The 17,050-nt window shown below is 33.4% G+C and overlaps 1 protein-coding gene across 2 annotated transcripts in view; it reads right to left on the bottom strand.

Moving 5' to 3' along the window:
* LOC143256765 (protein tiptop-like) overlaps nt 1-17,050 on the bottom strand; it is a 132,704-nt gene that overhangs the window by 11,368 nt on the left and 104,286 nt on the right. The gene's annotated exons all lie outside the window — the stretch shown is intronic.

Raw genomic sequence — 17,050 nt, 5'->3', positions numbered from 1 at the left:
CAAAAACTAGCTTCATAATTGTTTCCTCACAATTATGTTATAAAATAATTTTACACACATACAAAAACGGCTTTTAGAAATTTAAATAAGGTGCTACAAAACATCGAGATAAAAACATTTCCTTCTAAACTATAACATTAATCAATTATTAAAATATTAAATACCTTATAATTTTAAATCTTATCTAGAGTGCATTTAAAGCTCAATAATAAAATATTCTATTTAATATGACCAGCGATTCTTAAGCAAACAATAATTAAATCTCATCTTAAGCACTAGATGGCTTTCTGGCATGCGGCAATACTTAAACTATTTCATAATTTAATACAGAAGAGAAAATTTTCTTTGGAGAGTATTAAAAACGTGAGAACAGCCATTATTTAAAAACAAAGGTATCCAAAAGTTGAATAGTCAATGTGGAATTAATAATAAAATTCTCCACGCTCTTTTCTGTTTTTCACACAATCATACAGGTCACTTATCAATAAATATTTATCAAAATTCGTTTTTAAATCAAACCTTTTAACTGACAATTCTTTCATGTAGTCTTACTTTTGTTACACGATCAGTACACTGAATTACACACTGTAAAACGTTCAAACTAGTTCTCGAGTAAAGATTTTCTATTTTGATGAGTTTCAGCTGAAAGTGAAGTAAGAATATACTGTAGATACGGTTTGTGTCAACCAAATCAAATGTAAGATTATTTAAAAGGACAAAAACCGAAAATGCTCTTAACAGATATCAGTACTAAAGGTGAGAAGCAATTCGAACCGAAATTAAATAAAGGAATGCACACAGGAGATAATTATTGAGAGTTTGTCTGTTGAATTCCGCGCAAAGCTGGTTGAGGGTTATCTCAGGTATCCACTTTTCATTTAGAAAAGATAAACTAGAGGGAAGGCAGCTAGTCAACGTCAACTTTCACTATCTCTCGGGCTAGTCTTTTTTCTAGCAAAAAGTGGGGTTGAGCGACCATGTTCGATAATGGAATTCGAACACGGGGTCCGCAGATTTGGAGTTAAGCGATCTCATCGCCAAGACAATTAACAGTAAGTGTTATGTAATAGTACGGTCAGGCGACTTTCTGCGACACCGATTATTATGATTGGTTTGTTTGTTTTGAATTTCGCGCAAAGATACTCGAGGGCTATCTGCGCTAGCCGTCCCTAATTTAGCAGTGTAAGACTAGAGGAAAGGCAGCTTGTCATCACCACCCAACACCAACTCTTGAGCTACTCTTTTACCAACGAATAGTGGGATTGGCCGTCACACTATAACGCCCTCACGGCTGAAAGGGCGAGCATGTTTAGTGTGACGGGGATTCGAGCCCGCGACCCTCACGTTAGGAGTCGAACGCCTTACCCCACGTGGCCATGCCGGGCCGTCATAGCAATGTATCGCTCATATTTCTTGCTTTAAGCTGTTTTAAGTCAGAGAATTCTGGGTTTTCCTCCACTAAAAGAAATCCAACAGCTTTGGGCTGGGTATGGCTTACTAGTTAGAGTACTGTTTATCGAAAACTCCGAAGTTCGAGCCAGCAATATATTGCTGAGCACTGTAAGTCGTGGGGTATTACAAAAGTGACACTGGATCCTGCTATTCGGTTAAACGTATTCGTTCAAGTGACAAGTGCTGCTGACTGGTTACCTTTCTTCTGGTTAGTTGTTAAAAATAAAGGACCTCTATGCCTGAACCTTATAGATCTTTAACCTGGCTGTGTAATATGTTTGTTGTATAAAGTGCTGCTTTTGAGAAAGCAACAAATGTCAACAACCTTTTTTTCTTTGGTGACAAACATTTTTTTATTATTCTACTGAATTTTGTTGTACTAAATGAAGCAGGTTCTCTGGTTTGGTTTGTTTTGAATATCGCGTAAAGTTACACGCGGGCTATCCACGTTAGCCGTCCTTAATTTAGCAGTAAAACACTAGAGCGAGAGCAGCCAATCAACATCACCACTGCCAACGCTTGGGCTACTTTTTTTTATTAGAGAACAGTGGGTTTGAATGTAATTTTATAATGCCTTCACAGCTGAAAGGGCAAACATGTTTGGTGAAGGGAGCTCGAACCCGCGACCCGCAGATTGCTAGGCTGTAAATTATCTAAGTCTGGTAAGAACACAAAATATTACATAAAAGAAATTCGATAACACCAGCATTCACTGTATTCAACTTCTGGTATCATACATGAAGATTTAAATAATAATCAACAATGAATGACATTGAGATATTAACACAAATTGATTGTAATGTTAATTAAAAGGACATGATTAGCATACAATATTAAAATACCTTGGATATAAGATATAATATACGAATATAGATAACTGGGAACTAAGGTAATTAATTAATATATAACTAATAAAGAAACTGATACGGATTAATTATGGTGTCGTATATGTAACATTTAAATTATGATTAACCGGGGAATTAATATGGTACAGGAATGCATAATTGCTAAAACATAAATACTGAAGAACCTACAATTACTGTTAACTAGTAGATATAATTTATGGTAAATGACTAGTTGATTTTTAAAGAGAATATAAAATGCAGAAGTGAGAATTAATTAAGACATGATTAATGGAAAAAATAAATGATAACTACCTGGGACACGACTAAATGAAGGAACTATAATAATTATTAACTGGTAGGCGTAATTATTAGAAAATATAAAATAATAATTAATTAGTGGAAATCATCAAGTGATGATAAAACCCATCATTAATATTAAGCCAAAACTAAAACAAAACCGACTACTGAAGAGACCTGGAAAACAATTTTATTGAAACGGTATTAATATAGTTAACAGGAAGATAACACAATTAACACATACAAAGTTATATATAATTGTTAAAACATTACAATAAAGTAAATACTGTCAGATAAGACGTTATGTCGACCTATGTAACAGATACAATAAGTTCGTAAAAAATGCTTGCAAAGATAAAAATTAACACAATATTAAAAGAAACTATTAGAAAATAGATTATAGTTATTTTCTGTCATTTCGAGATGAGTTTAAAATATAACGAATATCAATCCATGGTCTTTTTAACACTCTTTTCATTATTATGTTGCGTCAACAAGAACTACATGAAATATATTCACAGTCTTGATTTCTTTCATTTATTTTTGTCTAATTCGATAATTTAAATAATATAACATATATTTACCAATAAACAAAAATATTATTTTATTTGTCGATTAAATAATACATTTATTATTGTCTATGATGGGCAAGAGTATTACTGATAAATCAACTTTACTCATTCATGGTAACTTGTTTACTTGTAGTTATGCGGTTTTTAGCGTATAAGCCCGCAGACATACTACTGTATCACTGAAGGGGAAATTATAATAATAACATGTACTTATAAAAACAAATATATCACAAAATAAAAAGATTGTAAGATGATCTAATTACGGTCAAGTCTCAACAGCACCAAGATACATCCAACAATTACTCTGAATATTTCAGCCGTTTATTCCTCTTAAAACAAATATATATATTTAAACAGGCAGCAAAAGTGAGAAAAGGGCTAAAATGCTCAAAGTCCGTAATAACTGTTCTTAATTACAACAGGTATTCTTCACTGTATGACAACTTTCAGCGGGAGGATCCACCAGATCAACAAGGATACGACAACATAATAGTGATCCTGTCGCTGTTTATATCACGATCTTCTGCGAATGATACGAACTAGATTCATTAAATTAATTGTAATTATTATTAATTTTACATAATTTACAAATCCAACTTATAGGGTAAAAATTAATAAAATATTATTACTTATGTTTTACATTTTACACCGAATATTTATCTATTATTGTTATTATTACATTTGATTTAACTTCACTAAAATTCTGAGCGAAAGTTCTAGATTCTTGTTCCTGAAACGAATCAAGCAGTGACACTATCAACGCAAGAAAATTATGTTAGCAGGGGTTCATCAGGCCTGTTGGGACACGATTGACACAGTAATGATCAAGGCGCTATTTATGTAACTAAGGTAATGAACGACGACTGTTAGTGTTTGAGTTAGGTTAAGCAAGTGAACTGCGCTATGTTAACATTTATCGGGTACTTGTGAACAAAGCAAAACTTCTCATCACGAAATATTATATTGTTTTTTTTTTTTTTATAATTATTACTGTGCGTTGTGTGGCAAAATGTTAATATAAGTGGACGCGATCACGACAGGAACAAAGCCGGTAGAGGGCGTAACCTGTGAAACTTAACAGTTCGTTGCCTCACTGTAATACAGATGAGCATGTTTTTCAGACGATAATGTACATTACAAAGATGACATCACCTTGGTGGCAGTGCATCTCTTTAAGCCTTTTTCTAACACCTGAATAAACATAAAATTAGATTATTTTTTTCAAAATTTGTGTGTTTGTTTTGAGCTAAACAAAAACTGTACGATAAGCCATCTGTGCTTCGCCCACCACGGGTATCGAAACCTGGTTTGTAGGTGTATAAATCTGCAGACATAGCACCGTGCCTCTGGGAGAGCTTTAAAATTTAATGAGTTGACCAATGAATTACATGCATTAAGTATTCTCAACCTCTGATGATCGAAAGTTTGAAATATACGTTGTATAGTTTACGGTAATGTTTATATTTATACACACACATATACGACAAATCACAATTGAGTGAATGCGTGACGGTTTTAAGCAAAGATGAAAACATCTTTAAAGCAATTATATATTTTAATTTATAAAAGTTTCAATAGCCATTTGTAAAATTTCCCAAACAAACAACAAAAAAGAACTGTTTTTGAAAGTAAGAAAAATAAAACACAGCAGGAAAGAATTTTATGAAAAAGTTGAATGTTGTTTACAGTGACATTGTTATGCGGTTTTGTTGTTGTTGTTGCATGTAAGTGTAAAGTGTATAGTTTGAGTGAATACAGATTTGTGTGTAAAAAGAATTTCAAAATTGTCAAATCTATGTGTAAAAATGCAAGAAAAATTTAGAAAATTTGATATTGAAAAATAAACGAGTGAAACTGAACTTTTGGTTTGAATTTCGCGCAAAGCTACACGAGGGCTATCTGCGCTAGCCATTCCTAATTTAGCAGTGTAAGAATAGAGAAAAGGCAGCTAGTCATCACCACTCATCGCCAACTCTTAGGCTACTCTTTTACCAACGACTAGCCGGATTTACCGTCACATTATAACACTCCACTGCTGAAACGGTGAGCATGTTCGGTGTGACGGGGATTCAAACCCGAGACGCTCAGATTACGAGTCGAGTGACTTAACCACCTGGTCATGCCGGTCCGAGAAAAATAACTAATTTGGAAATATGAAATTAACTTACATATTGAAAAAGATTGTATATTTATAAAACAATATTAATCACCAACTGAATTTTTATCTAGTAGACAAATGTCGACAGTATTATACACCAGGAATGTCAGTGATTGGGAGTATTCAAATATTGATTGGTATCTTTGGCCATAGATTTATTTTGTACAGTAGACAAAATCTAAGAATTATATATCCCACTATATTATTGTCTTTATAGTTTGGTAAAAAGGAAATACCTGGTGTATTCAGACACTTCTTTTACACGTGCTAAGTCTTGGTGACGGAAGTCAACGCTGTTAGAAGGATATCTAAGTTGATCTTATGTTTTTAACATTTAAACGAATGTAAAAATATCGTTGGAAAGATATCACAACTAAGCAGCCAGCGTAAACAACTCGATTATAAATGATTTACAGCACGTGACATGAGAAAATCTGCGCTTCCAACCGCCAGAAGGTCTCAGGTCACCGATTTGGCTAATCAAATTGTTTCTTTTTGTGTCACGTGCCTAAAAAGGGATCACATACAACATTTTTCACTCACCACTAGGGGGTATACACCTCGTTCTAGCTAAGTTGGCGAGCCTTTGTACTAACATGGGAGGGATGTTGGTGAAATATGGAGTTTTCTAATGACCCATAGCGAATTGTCAATTGCTTGTCCTTGCTAGCTCCTGGAAACTTTGCAGAACGAATGGCTAAGGTTTACTTTTCACACATTTATAAAACATACTTTGTGCGTGTGAGAGACCCTCGCCTTTTTATTTGTCATCCAAGCAGGATATCGAGAAAAACAACTACAGGTTAATGTATACTTGCATTTAAAGAAGCCTCAGTTTAACCTTTATGACAATATAACCATTGAGAAAGAAATCCTGAACTTAGAGTCATTTCTTTGTAACATTTTTATGCCGTTTAGTTTTAATATTTGCACTATTTTAATTTTCCTTTTAAAGTTTTAAAAGCTCTACGTAAATTCATTGCGTTGTTGGTAGTGTTTGCCTGCAAGTTCGTGCGTGTTTTGCACTTAAAAACTTCTAAACACATTTAAGGCACTTCAAACATGAGATAAAAATCATCCTCTGAGGATAATGTAGTCTCCAGTACTTTTTGTGGATGGTTTTACTTTTGTCTACTGCGTTTTCTTAAGTTGACAAACAAAAACACCTGATAGAAGAAGAAAATAATATTTTGATAGACGACAGAAATAAGCTAAATTTAATAATTTCATTTCAACAAATGTTATTTTACTACAGTAAGTGTGTAAAAATACTGCCGAATTAGAAAACGTAACAATTTTACTTTGCTTTTCTATTTGTTATTTTGTTTCTACATTTTTATAGCTTTCCAGATACTAAACATGTTGATTAGGCAAATGTGTTGTTTATTCTCGCTCTTCATTTAACAAGTTGCAATACTTTGGTAATTTCCTCAAAAGGGGATCGCAGGCAACCTGGAGGGGGTCACCTTTTTTACTCACTCGCACCACAACACAGTAATGTGTTGTCTGTCAGTCAGTCGGTTGACACTAAAATGATGTCACATAGGAAACGCTTAACGTTGTAATTTGTATTGTTGTGAAATCAGTAAAATATGCGCTTGCTATGAATTACGAGAATAATTATGCATTTTGTATTTTAAAAGCAATACGTAAAAAACATTTACTCTGAATTTTGGTTTTATTTACTATTGAAACAAAACAATTTCGGGGAACCTCCGAAAATACATATAGAAATAAAAAGATATTTAAAACGAATGTCATTCAGTTAATTTATTATGGCCCTAATCTAAAGAATGAAACTCAATAATAATTAATAGTTCATAACACGAAGTTCCTAACGGTTGAAGTGTATAAAATCCGTGAAAGAAAGTTAACATTAGTTAATTAGGACATATGACTAATAAGCCTATTTAATTAGTTGACAAACTGATCAATGAAGAGAGTACATCAGGTCAGGTGATGGAATAAAATAAGTGAGTCATAAAAAAAATCCAATGATCTACTGCTAGAAAAAACTGTTATTGTAGGTTTTAGTTGGTTCAAGGTTTAAAATTCCAAAATTCTGTAAAAGAAACATCTTTCAAAGCAAGAACCTTATTTTCTGCAGTTCTACTGATGTAAGTGTAAACAGGAATAGCACTTCTTCGAAAGTAAATGTGTACAGGGATTGTAGCTCTTCTAAGGAAAGTGTATATAGGGATTGTAATTATTTTCATTTAAATCTATACAGAGATTGTATTGTTTTCCGAAGTAGACGTATGTAGGTATTGTAGTTTGTCTGGCTTAAGCGTACAAACGGGATGTTGTTTCTCTGAGGTAAGTGCATGTGAGAACTGTTTGTTTTTTGCACAAAGCTACACGAGTGCTATCTGCGCTATCCGTCCCTAATTTAGCAATGTAAAACTAGAGGGAAGGCAGCTAGTCATCACCACTCACCGCCGACTCTTGGGCTACTCTTTTACCAACGAATAGTGGGATTAACCATCACATTAAAACGTTCCCACGGCTGAAAAGGCGAGCATGTTTGTTGCGACGGGGATGCGAACCCGCGACCCTCAGATTACGAGTCGAACGCCTTAACCCACCTGGCCATGCCGGGCCATCATATAAGGATTGACTGTAAATTTCTAGAACGGTACCTAACCACTGCAGCTCCTCATTTCCCAAATAAAACAAAAACATTACTACGATATTCTTCGAAGACTTGAGGAAAAATAAGTCCAAATTTAACATGTTTCTATTACTTGGTCTTTGGTTTTTTTTTAAGATAAGTCTTTTCTCAAATATAAGATAAGTGAATTTATAATGCTCAAGTGACTAGTAATAAGGATCATAAAAATAGACGACAAAAGGTATATATTTTCAGTAACTGATTTAAGTAGATAGAAACTACGTCTGTTCTTACGTAATATATGCATATATTAACACGGGTCGTTCAAGAATAACTCAGTGGTTGACGTGTTATTTTAACATGCAAGTTTAGCTTTTAGTAGATTGATTGTCGGAAACTTTGTTAGGTCTACAGGTAAGATAAAATTACATCGTCACTTAAAAAAACACAGAAAAAAAACCTTAAAATGCAAGGCTGGCACCTGCTTTAACAGCGCCATATCAATCATTGTTTCACAACACAACAATGTCACGCACATAACTGCTACAGCTATAAAGTAACCAGCACAATTTCAATATAAATTACGTCAATAACCGGATTTCTGCACACCCAAAGGCAAACGCTATTCGGCTTGTCTCCAATCGTCTATAACAGGTCACGTGACCTCAGCTTGTCAAGTAAGTCCTTGATGGATGCGTGACCGCTGTGCGGTTAAGCTATCGTTATAACCACTCAAAGCCATAGGACCTGGGTTCAAGGATATGATTTTTGAAGAAGCGCTCTGATTAAATATTTTTTTCAAATACGCAGGTTTCAAATATTAAGAGATAAAATAATCTCTAAAAACAAGTAATTTATTCCCTGTATATTTTAATTAATTGGTGTATACATTATATACAATACAGCATTAATTACTAATTTATGGTATTTTTTTATTTTGTTTGTTAGCTGTTTAGGAAATAATAAGCTATCTGTGCTGTGCTCACCACAGGTATCAAATCCCGGTTTTTAGCCTTATAAGCCATCAAATTTACCACTGAGTTACTGGGAGTGCAGTTTATGGACCAGAACATATTAACGAAATTAATTATCTGCCTTATTTAAATATATATATAATTATTTAATGATCTGTATTAGTTATTGCTACTCAAAGTATTTTCTTCCTTGATCAAATATTCTGTCAAACACAAAAACAAATTGGCCAACCAGATTAACAAATACAATGAAGCTCCTTCCATTGGTCAAGTTGTTTCTTGCTTACATAAAAGTTTGAAAAATCTCAGTAAGAAAACGTTTTCAAGACAATAAAATCGTGCCACGTAAAAATGTTTTGAACACTGAAATAAAGTAAAAGCTGAGCACAAAGAAACAAATGCTTGGCCCACGATTATTTTGTCAATTCACTGATAGGAAGGTGGTTAAACATGTTAAAAACGTTTTCGTTGTTTGAAGTAAATGTTTGGCCCACAATTAGTTTGTCAACTCACTGATATGCAGGTAGATAAGCGTGTTTAAAAAAAGAGTTAGTGTTAAGAGACACTATGACTTTTACTGGGGAAGGGATTTTGATTTAAATAATATCTGATATGACTTCACTCAGCTCATTACAATCTGTTGTTCGATTAACCAAAGTATTAACACCAGAGGAATAAAAAAAGTACCGTTAATAAAATATACATGTCTTGTTTAAAAGCAACCATATTTTTGCATTATCTTCGAAATAGAACATTGTTGTTTACTGAGATGTGCATACAGACATACTGTTTTTTATCTTTTTCAAATGGCTGTTGTTTTCTTTACAAATGTTGAATGTTTCCTTGTTCTATTGTTACTTATAGATCATACAAAACGAAGGTTATATTGTTGTTCTACTTGTCAATATTGTTTTTATCATTCAAACTTCACTGAGGAAACACAGAGGGATTAGCACACATAAAAAAATATTTGAGTGTTTGAGTTGTTCAGTTTTTGTATAGCGCTTAACAAAAAGGATCTAAGGTATTTTAATGGAGAAAAGTGAGTTAATGTATTTTAATGGAGAAAAGGGAGTTAAAGTGTTTTAATGGAGAAAAGGGAGATAAGATATTTTAATGCAGAAAAGGGAGTTAATGCGTTTCAATGGAGAAAAGGGAGTTAATGTATTTTAATGGAGAAAAGGGAATTAAGGTATTTTAATGAAATAAAGAGAGTTAAAGTATTTAAATGAAGAAAAGGAAGTTAAGGTATTTTAACTGAGAAAAGGAATTTGAAATATTTTAAAAATTTAAGAGAATCTTATTGCATAAAAATAATCCTTTTACTAAAAAATAATCTTTGAGATGTTTAACGAAGAGATAGGATTTTAATGGAAGTTTAATAAAGATAATTTACTCGGAAGAAAATAAGGTAGCCCTTTGTGTTTTTTCATCAGAGAAAAATCATCTAAGGAAGTACTTACTGAAGATAATAACTGAAAAGACTACCTTATGACCAAAACTACCGCCAAAAGCAAAAGCGTCATTATCTAAGCATATAAAAATAAGTGGTAATTAACAGTTCTAAAAATTGCTAAGCAACTCATATCCTAATGAGCTATTGTTTTGATCTTTTAAATTTCAACACTACATTTTAAGAACACACTCAGACGCGACAGGAATTGCATCAGAGCTGTTAATTTTCAGATCTTAGTTCAACAATTTTCATTTGTTACCCTCGGTAGGAATGTATTGCAGTTTCTCTTCGAATTTAGACTTGCGAGATTAACTGTCTTCTATAGTACTTGTGACCTAGTCGCGTAATTAAGGACTTTGTGAAGTCAACACTCTTCAATATCTGTAAGATGTAAGATTCATTCAATCTTCTAAGGTAGGTTACAATTAATAAATGTGCTAAAATTCAAAAAGAGTATTTATGACAGATAACATCCCGATGCATTTTATAATTGTCTATGTATTACGAACCACAATTACTCAAAATAATAAAATATTGTTTATGTAATACACTATATACGAATTATGCACGTGATCAACATCAAACAAAGTGGTAAGTAGTTTTAGTGTAGGCTCACCACAACCAGATGGTTAGGATGTTTGTGGTAAGTAGATTTAGTGTAGGCTCACCACAGCCAGGTGGTTAGGATGTTTGTGATAAGTAGATTTAGTGTAGGCTCACCACAACCAGATGGTTAGGAAGTTTGTGGTAAGTAGATTTAGTGTAGGCTCACCACAGCCAGGTGGTTAGGATGTTTGTGATAAGTAGATTTAGTGTAGGCTCACCACAGCCAGGTGGTTTGGATGTTTGTGGTAAGTAGATTTAGTGTAGGCTTACCACAACCAGATAGTTAAGATGTTTGACTCGTAATTTGAGGGTCGCGGATTTTAATCCTTGCTACATCAAACATGCTAGCCCTTTCACCCGTGGGAGCATTATAATGCGACACTCAATCCCACCATTCATTTGTAAAAGAGTAACTCAAGAGTTGACGGTGAGGGGTGATGACTAGCTGCCTTCATTCTAGTGTTATCCTGCTAAATTAGGAACGACTAGCGCAGATAGCCTTCGTGTTGCTTTAAGCGAAATTTAAACCAACCCAAACCAGGTTTGATGTAGTTACCCTTTAACTGAGCTCAAATTACAAGAGGAGGTGGCAGGTTCTCAGGTGCATGGATAAGGTTTCTTTATTTTGTCACTTGTTAAGCTGATATCATAAAATTGTATGATGACTCCTCACAAACGAAAATGCACCTTAATGATCTTGACACAAAATATCTTTAGATTCTTCTTCTCGGGATATACAATGAAGAAAATATTGTCTCTTAGATTTAAGGTACCCAGAATAAGAACTGGACCAAAGAGTAGGTTGTCGTTTTAACTACGTAAATTCTCATTTATGATAGAAAGATCCTTTAGTCCATAACTGGCAGAATGTCTTCAAAATATTTTTAGTGAACACGTTTCATCTGTTTGTCTGTTGTGAAGTTCAATCATCCGGTTGTTTATCTGCTAGTACACCAAAAAGCAATAACTTACATCTGAACTAGAAGCACAAGGATTAGGTAAAAAAGAAGGAAGGATGTTTAACAGAAAATAATTCGAGTTTTATTTCGTGATTGATTTCGCATTTAAGCATCAAGAACGTGATTGGTTAATTATGTCCAATTACTTGTTCTGAAAAAGTCCTTTTTGAGTTCTACCATTTCGGAAGTACAAGCAAAATTAACAAAAAAATTACAAAGATAAAATCTAGAGAAAAAAAGTGCTACAACTCGTGAGCTGTTGATACTCAAATGACACTGCAAACTTATATATCTAGAAACTGAGTTTCTATACCCCTGGTGAGAAAAGAATAGAAAGCTTAATTACAAACAAACAAACAGATAATCTTGCACAGAAAATCTATTATTTGTTTACTACTAAACAAACGTTTAGTGTCAAACGAAAGAAACATTATTTTTCTTTTACTTAGCAAAATATAAAAAAATTTACAAATAATTTTACCTTATTATTGCATTATTAAAAAAATAAATTTGATAATATGATTAACAATATAATTTTTCCTGTTGTTCAAGGAGTGTACATCCAAAATTCAACTAGCATTTTATGTTTCAGATGTATTTTATAAAATAAAAGTATTAAAAACTGTAATATCGAAAACAAAATCATAAGAAATCTATAATAACTATGAGGCCTGTAGCTAAGCTAAATTAGAATGGTATTATAATCATATACACAAAGGAGAGATAAGCTATTTCACTGTAACTAGCAGCAATACCCTGAAGGAAAGATTCAACAATCATACGACGCTCGAGATAAAACATGTTTCTGAAGCTATACTGTCGTTGCGTTTGTTCTCAGAGAAATATAATTCGAGTATGTTTTTGTGGAATGTTGCGGTATACTTTCGAACCGATTTCTTGTTCTATCTGACATCCATGATCCTCTGTATTGAAAATTTGTATGTTGTTGAGCACGTGGCCACATAATGAAATACTTTTGCTATACCTTCAGATTTGCCATTGAACCAATGGGAGCGATGCTTTATAACTGGCCACCACTCTTTTATTTTTGAAATAGTTCTGGAGGAAATGTTGTATAGAATTACTTTAATACATCCATCAAACGTTTCTAATTTTTGATTGGATACATTTTTATGTTTAAAATAGTTCTGTAAACACTTCTTAATTAAAAAATTAACATTTGTTCGTTAAATCGTAATGCTGTTATTTTCCTTTATAATACAAATAATAAAAGTTAACATATCTGTCAAGTATAAAAGAAGGATAATAATATTTTTTCCTTTTTAAAGTTTATAAAATTTAAAACATATGACAAGATACTTCATTATGATATTTTAAACCTAGTTGGGAAGTCTCTGTTACACATTGAAGATTGTATGTAATTCACTGAGTGTTCCTTCAGAGTTATTTCAAGTTGAAACTGTTAATTGAACTATATTTCATAAAGATTGTAAACGGTAGTGCAAAGCTAATTTTCAAAACGTATTTAGAGTTCTGAATTTCCAACTAGCCATGCACCTACATATACACGTCTATGTGAAAATATTTGCAAAGATGTCTCGTTACTTGTCCTGCTGTTCAATGAGAGACAGTGCACTTATAATGATTAAATTTAACATATCTATGTGTGTGACGTTTTAAACTTTAATAAGAGAAAAAGGTCATATTTGATAGACCATAACACCAATTCACGCTGCGTGGTAGATAAAGACAAGTTCACTGGCAGCGACTTGTGTTTGTACATTAAGAAGTCAATAGATAATAGTATCTCATTGTAAAGTTGCTCGTGTTCCTCATAGACTGAAAGATCTAAGCTGGGGGGATTAATTGTATTTACATGAAGGAAATCTCATTAGAGACTACTCATGTTACTCACAGATTAACAAATCTAAGCCAAAGAGATGTAGTTACAGGAAGGGCATCTCATTAGAAGACTACTCATGTTACTCACAGATTAACAAATCTAAGCCAAAGAGATATAGATACAGGAAGGGCATCTCATTAGAAGATTGCTCATGTTACTTACCGATTAACAAATCTAAGCCAAGGGAATCAAATATATTTACAGAAAGGTATATCATTATAAAACTGCTCATGTTCCTCACAGATTAACAGATCTAAGCCGAAAAGATATATTTACAGGAAGGGTATCTCATTAGAAGACTGCTCATGTTACTCACAGATTAACAGATCTAAACCGAGAAAATATAGTTACAGGAAGGTCTTATTTTTCAAAAATACCAAAAAAATATCGTCTATTTTCATACCCAAAGCCTTAAAAATCATTAGGAACGTTGTTCAGGTGTCCTGGAGCAAGTTCACCAACGAAAAGAGTTAGCTGGAAATAAATACTACGAGGGTTCTTCAATTATTAAAAAAAATCATTTAAAAGGATCGGTAACTAAAAAAAATGACGAAAACACGTTTTTCCCCCTTAGCTTTTCTAAAATAACGAACAGCTGCAAAAAAAATGTTGAAAACTCATCTGGTTAGCGATAACTGAAAATTTATTACTACCCCGGCAGGAGATTGAAGTTACCAGAATTGGCAATAATGATAAGTATAGGGTGGAAAGTCCAACGACAGTCAGCTCTTAGTTTTAACGAAACAGTGTTTTGAAACAATTTTAACTGAGAAATATTTCTATTTTTTTCTTTCTGTCGATAAAGTTTAATAAGTGAAATGAATAACTTCCAAACTTTTAGTTGCGCATGTAAACTTTGTATTTACATAAACGTTAGAAGTTTAGGTGAAAGTGGAAGAACAACTATTTCAAGCACAGTTTTCAACACATCTGTAAGATAATTAATAAACACTTAAGTTTGAGGCTTTTTAAAAGGACTTATTTGTTCTTAATATATTCTAAAATAGATTTGAATAAGTAGTTACATTGAAATGATTTACAAAATTGCTGACACTCTTTTATGTAAGGTGTCTCTGTGTGAAATCAGATTATTAGATAGAAAACAGGAGATATTCGAGAAAAAAATCTAATATAGCTTAAAACAAAAAAGTTTTAAAATCAATCATATCAGTTACAGTAGGATATCTGATCTCTGTCCACCATAGGTAACTGATACCCGCCCTCCGCTGGCACAGCGGTAAATCTATGGATTTACAACGCTAAAATCAGGAGTTCAATTCCTCTCGATGGACTCAGCAGGTAGCCCGATGGAGCTTCATCATAAGGAAAAATAAACTGACACCCACATTTTCTATTAAAAGCTTACCACTAGCTCACCAGAGGACCATAAGTTATGGAAACATTTTCCGATACAAATATTTACATAAAAATACCCGAAAATGATCTTTATTTCAACATGTTACAAGCTTTTATTCTAAGATATATCTGATAAGTAAAACTAAATGTTTTTTTAGTAGATTTATTTGTTCAGAGTTTGAATGCAACTAATTTTGTTTGTTTAGAATTTCGTACAAAGCTACACGAGGGCTATCTACACTAGACGTCCTTAATTTAGCAGTGTAAGACTAGAAGGAAGGCAGAGCTAGTCATCATCACCCACAGCCAACTCTTGGGCTATTCTTTCACCTACGAATAATGAGATTGATCGTCACATTATAATTCCCAAACAGTTGAAAGGGCGAGCATGTATAGTGGGATAGGGATTCGAATCTGTAACCCTCAGATTGCGGGTAGAGCCTCCTAAAATCCTAGCTATCCCAACCCTATAATTTTGTTAAATAAGATTGTTTCACATCCACTCGTAATTAGAAACGTGAAACATCTGTTTGAACATAACAGGTAAATAAATAGTTTTCAGATATTTTCTGTGGCTATTACATGAACATAAAATATTTTACACCACTCAAATATATTGTTTTATAGTGTTATTTCACAAACACCAGCAACGTAATGCTTCACTACAGAATCAGAACACACATACACAACAAGCAAACAAATAAAGCCACAAAAAAAATAATCTGGCAAAATCAAAGCTAACATAGGATAAGAAACATATGAAGCAGCAGGGGCTTAGATTTTTTTACACCCGATAGGGGGTATGATTTTTGCAACCACTTATGTAGACTCTTCAATTTGCAAATTGGTAATCTCTGATTACGTAAACATGAAAGCTGTAAACATGCACTCACAGAATAATCTTGTTGCCACGATACTTGCATTTATACTTAGGCCTACTGACTGATACTTACAAACTATCGCTTAGATCGAAAAGCTTAGAAGCACGCCTATATTAAAGATGAACATTTCGGCTACTGAAAAAGCCTACATCTAGGCCTAATTATGTAATTCGTAAAAACACGAGAATCACAAGAACAAACACACAATTTGTAGGCCTGTGATGCAATAAAACAATTCAACAGACCAAACTGTAGGGGGGATGATTGTATGCACCATACCCCCACCTAAAATGAAGGGGGGTGTATACCCTCCCAGGAGCTACGCCCCTGTGAAGCAAGGTGTACTGTTACGAAATGAACTGAGCAATGTTGATGTTCAATAGCACAAAAATGGCAGATGCAGCTAATACAGTCAGAGAGAGCAAGGTTTTTTTCTGGGAACTCGAGAGAAGTTAGAAAAACTCAAAAGTCAATTTAAATTTTATAAACTAATTGAAATAAATGAAATAGGCCGCCTAGTGAAAATGAATACAGTTTGAAGAAGTAAAGAAATATTGCACTTAAAAAATTCATGTAGGCCTAATTTTTTATGAGTCCTACAGAAAAAGGTTTTACGACATATCGATCGTGCTATTCGTTGTCTACGTTTTATATGTTAAATCTTTAAAACCCATTAGTAGAGTTGCAGCCTATATTAAAAGAAGTGTCAAGCTATAGTATTACAGGACCAGGGGTACAGGTAATATTTCAAGATGTAGATATACCAACAAATTATCTAAATAGGTTTTCAGAGGTAGGAGAATCACATGTATACCAGCAGGCCTACCATTGTGTGTGGGGGTTAGTAGCGACAAAAAATGTTTTGAAAGCAGTATTAATACCATCGAAGCAGAAATAATATGTTGGCCTAAAGATGGTATTGATAACAATAGACCTAAAACTCGAAAGGTCGTGTTTGTGTTGCTCGCAGTTTCTCGATTGTCCGCACTGTGGAGTGTGAACCATGCTGGTTGTTTGCA

This window comes from Tachypleus tridentatus, chromosome 7, assembly GCF_004210375.1.
Source record: "Tachypleus tridentatus isolate NWPU-2018 chromosome 7, ASM421037v1, whole genome shotgun sequence".
Taxonomy (NCBI): Eukaryota; Metazoa; Arthropoda; class Merostomata; order Xiphosura; family Limulidae; genus Tachypleus; species Tachypleus tridentatus.
This window is presented reverse-complemented; position numbering and strand designations above follow the sequence as displayed.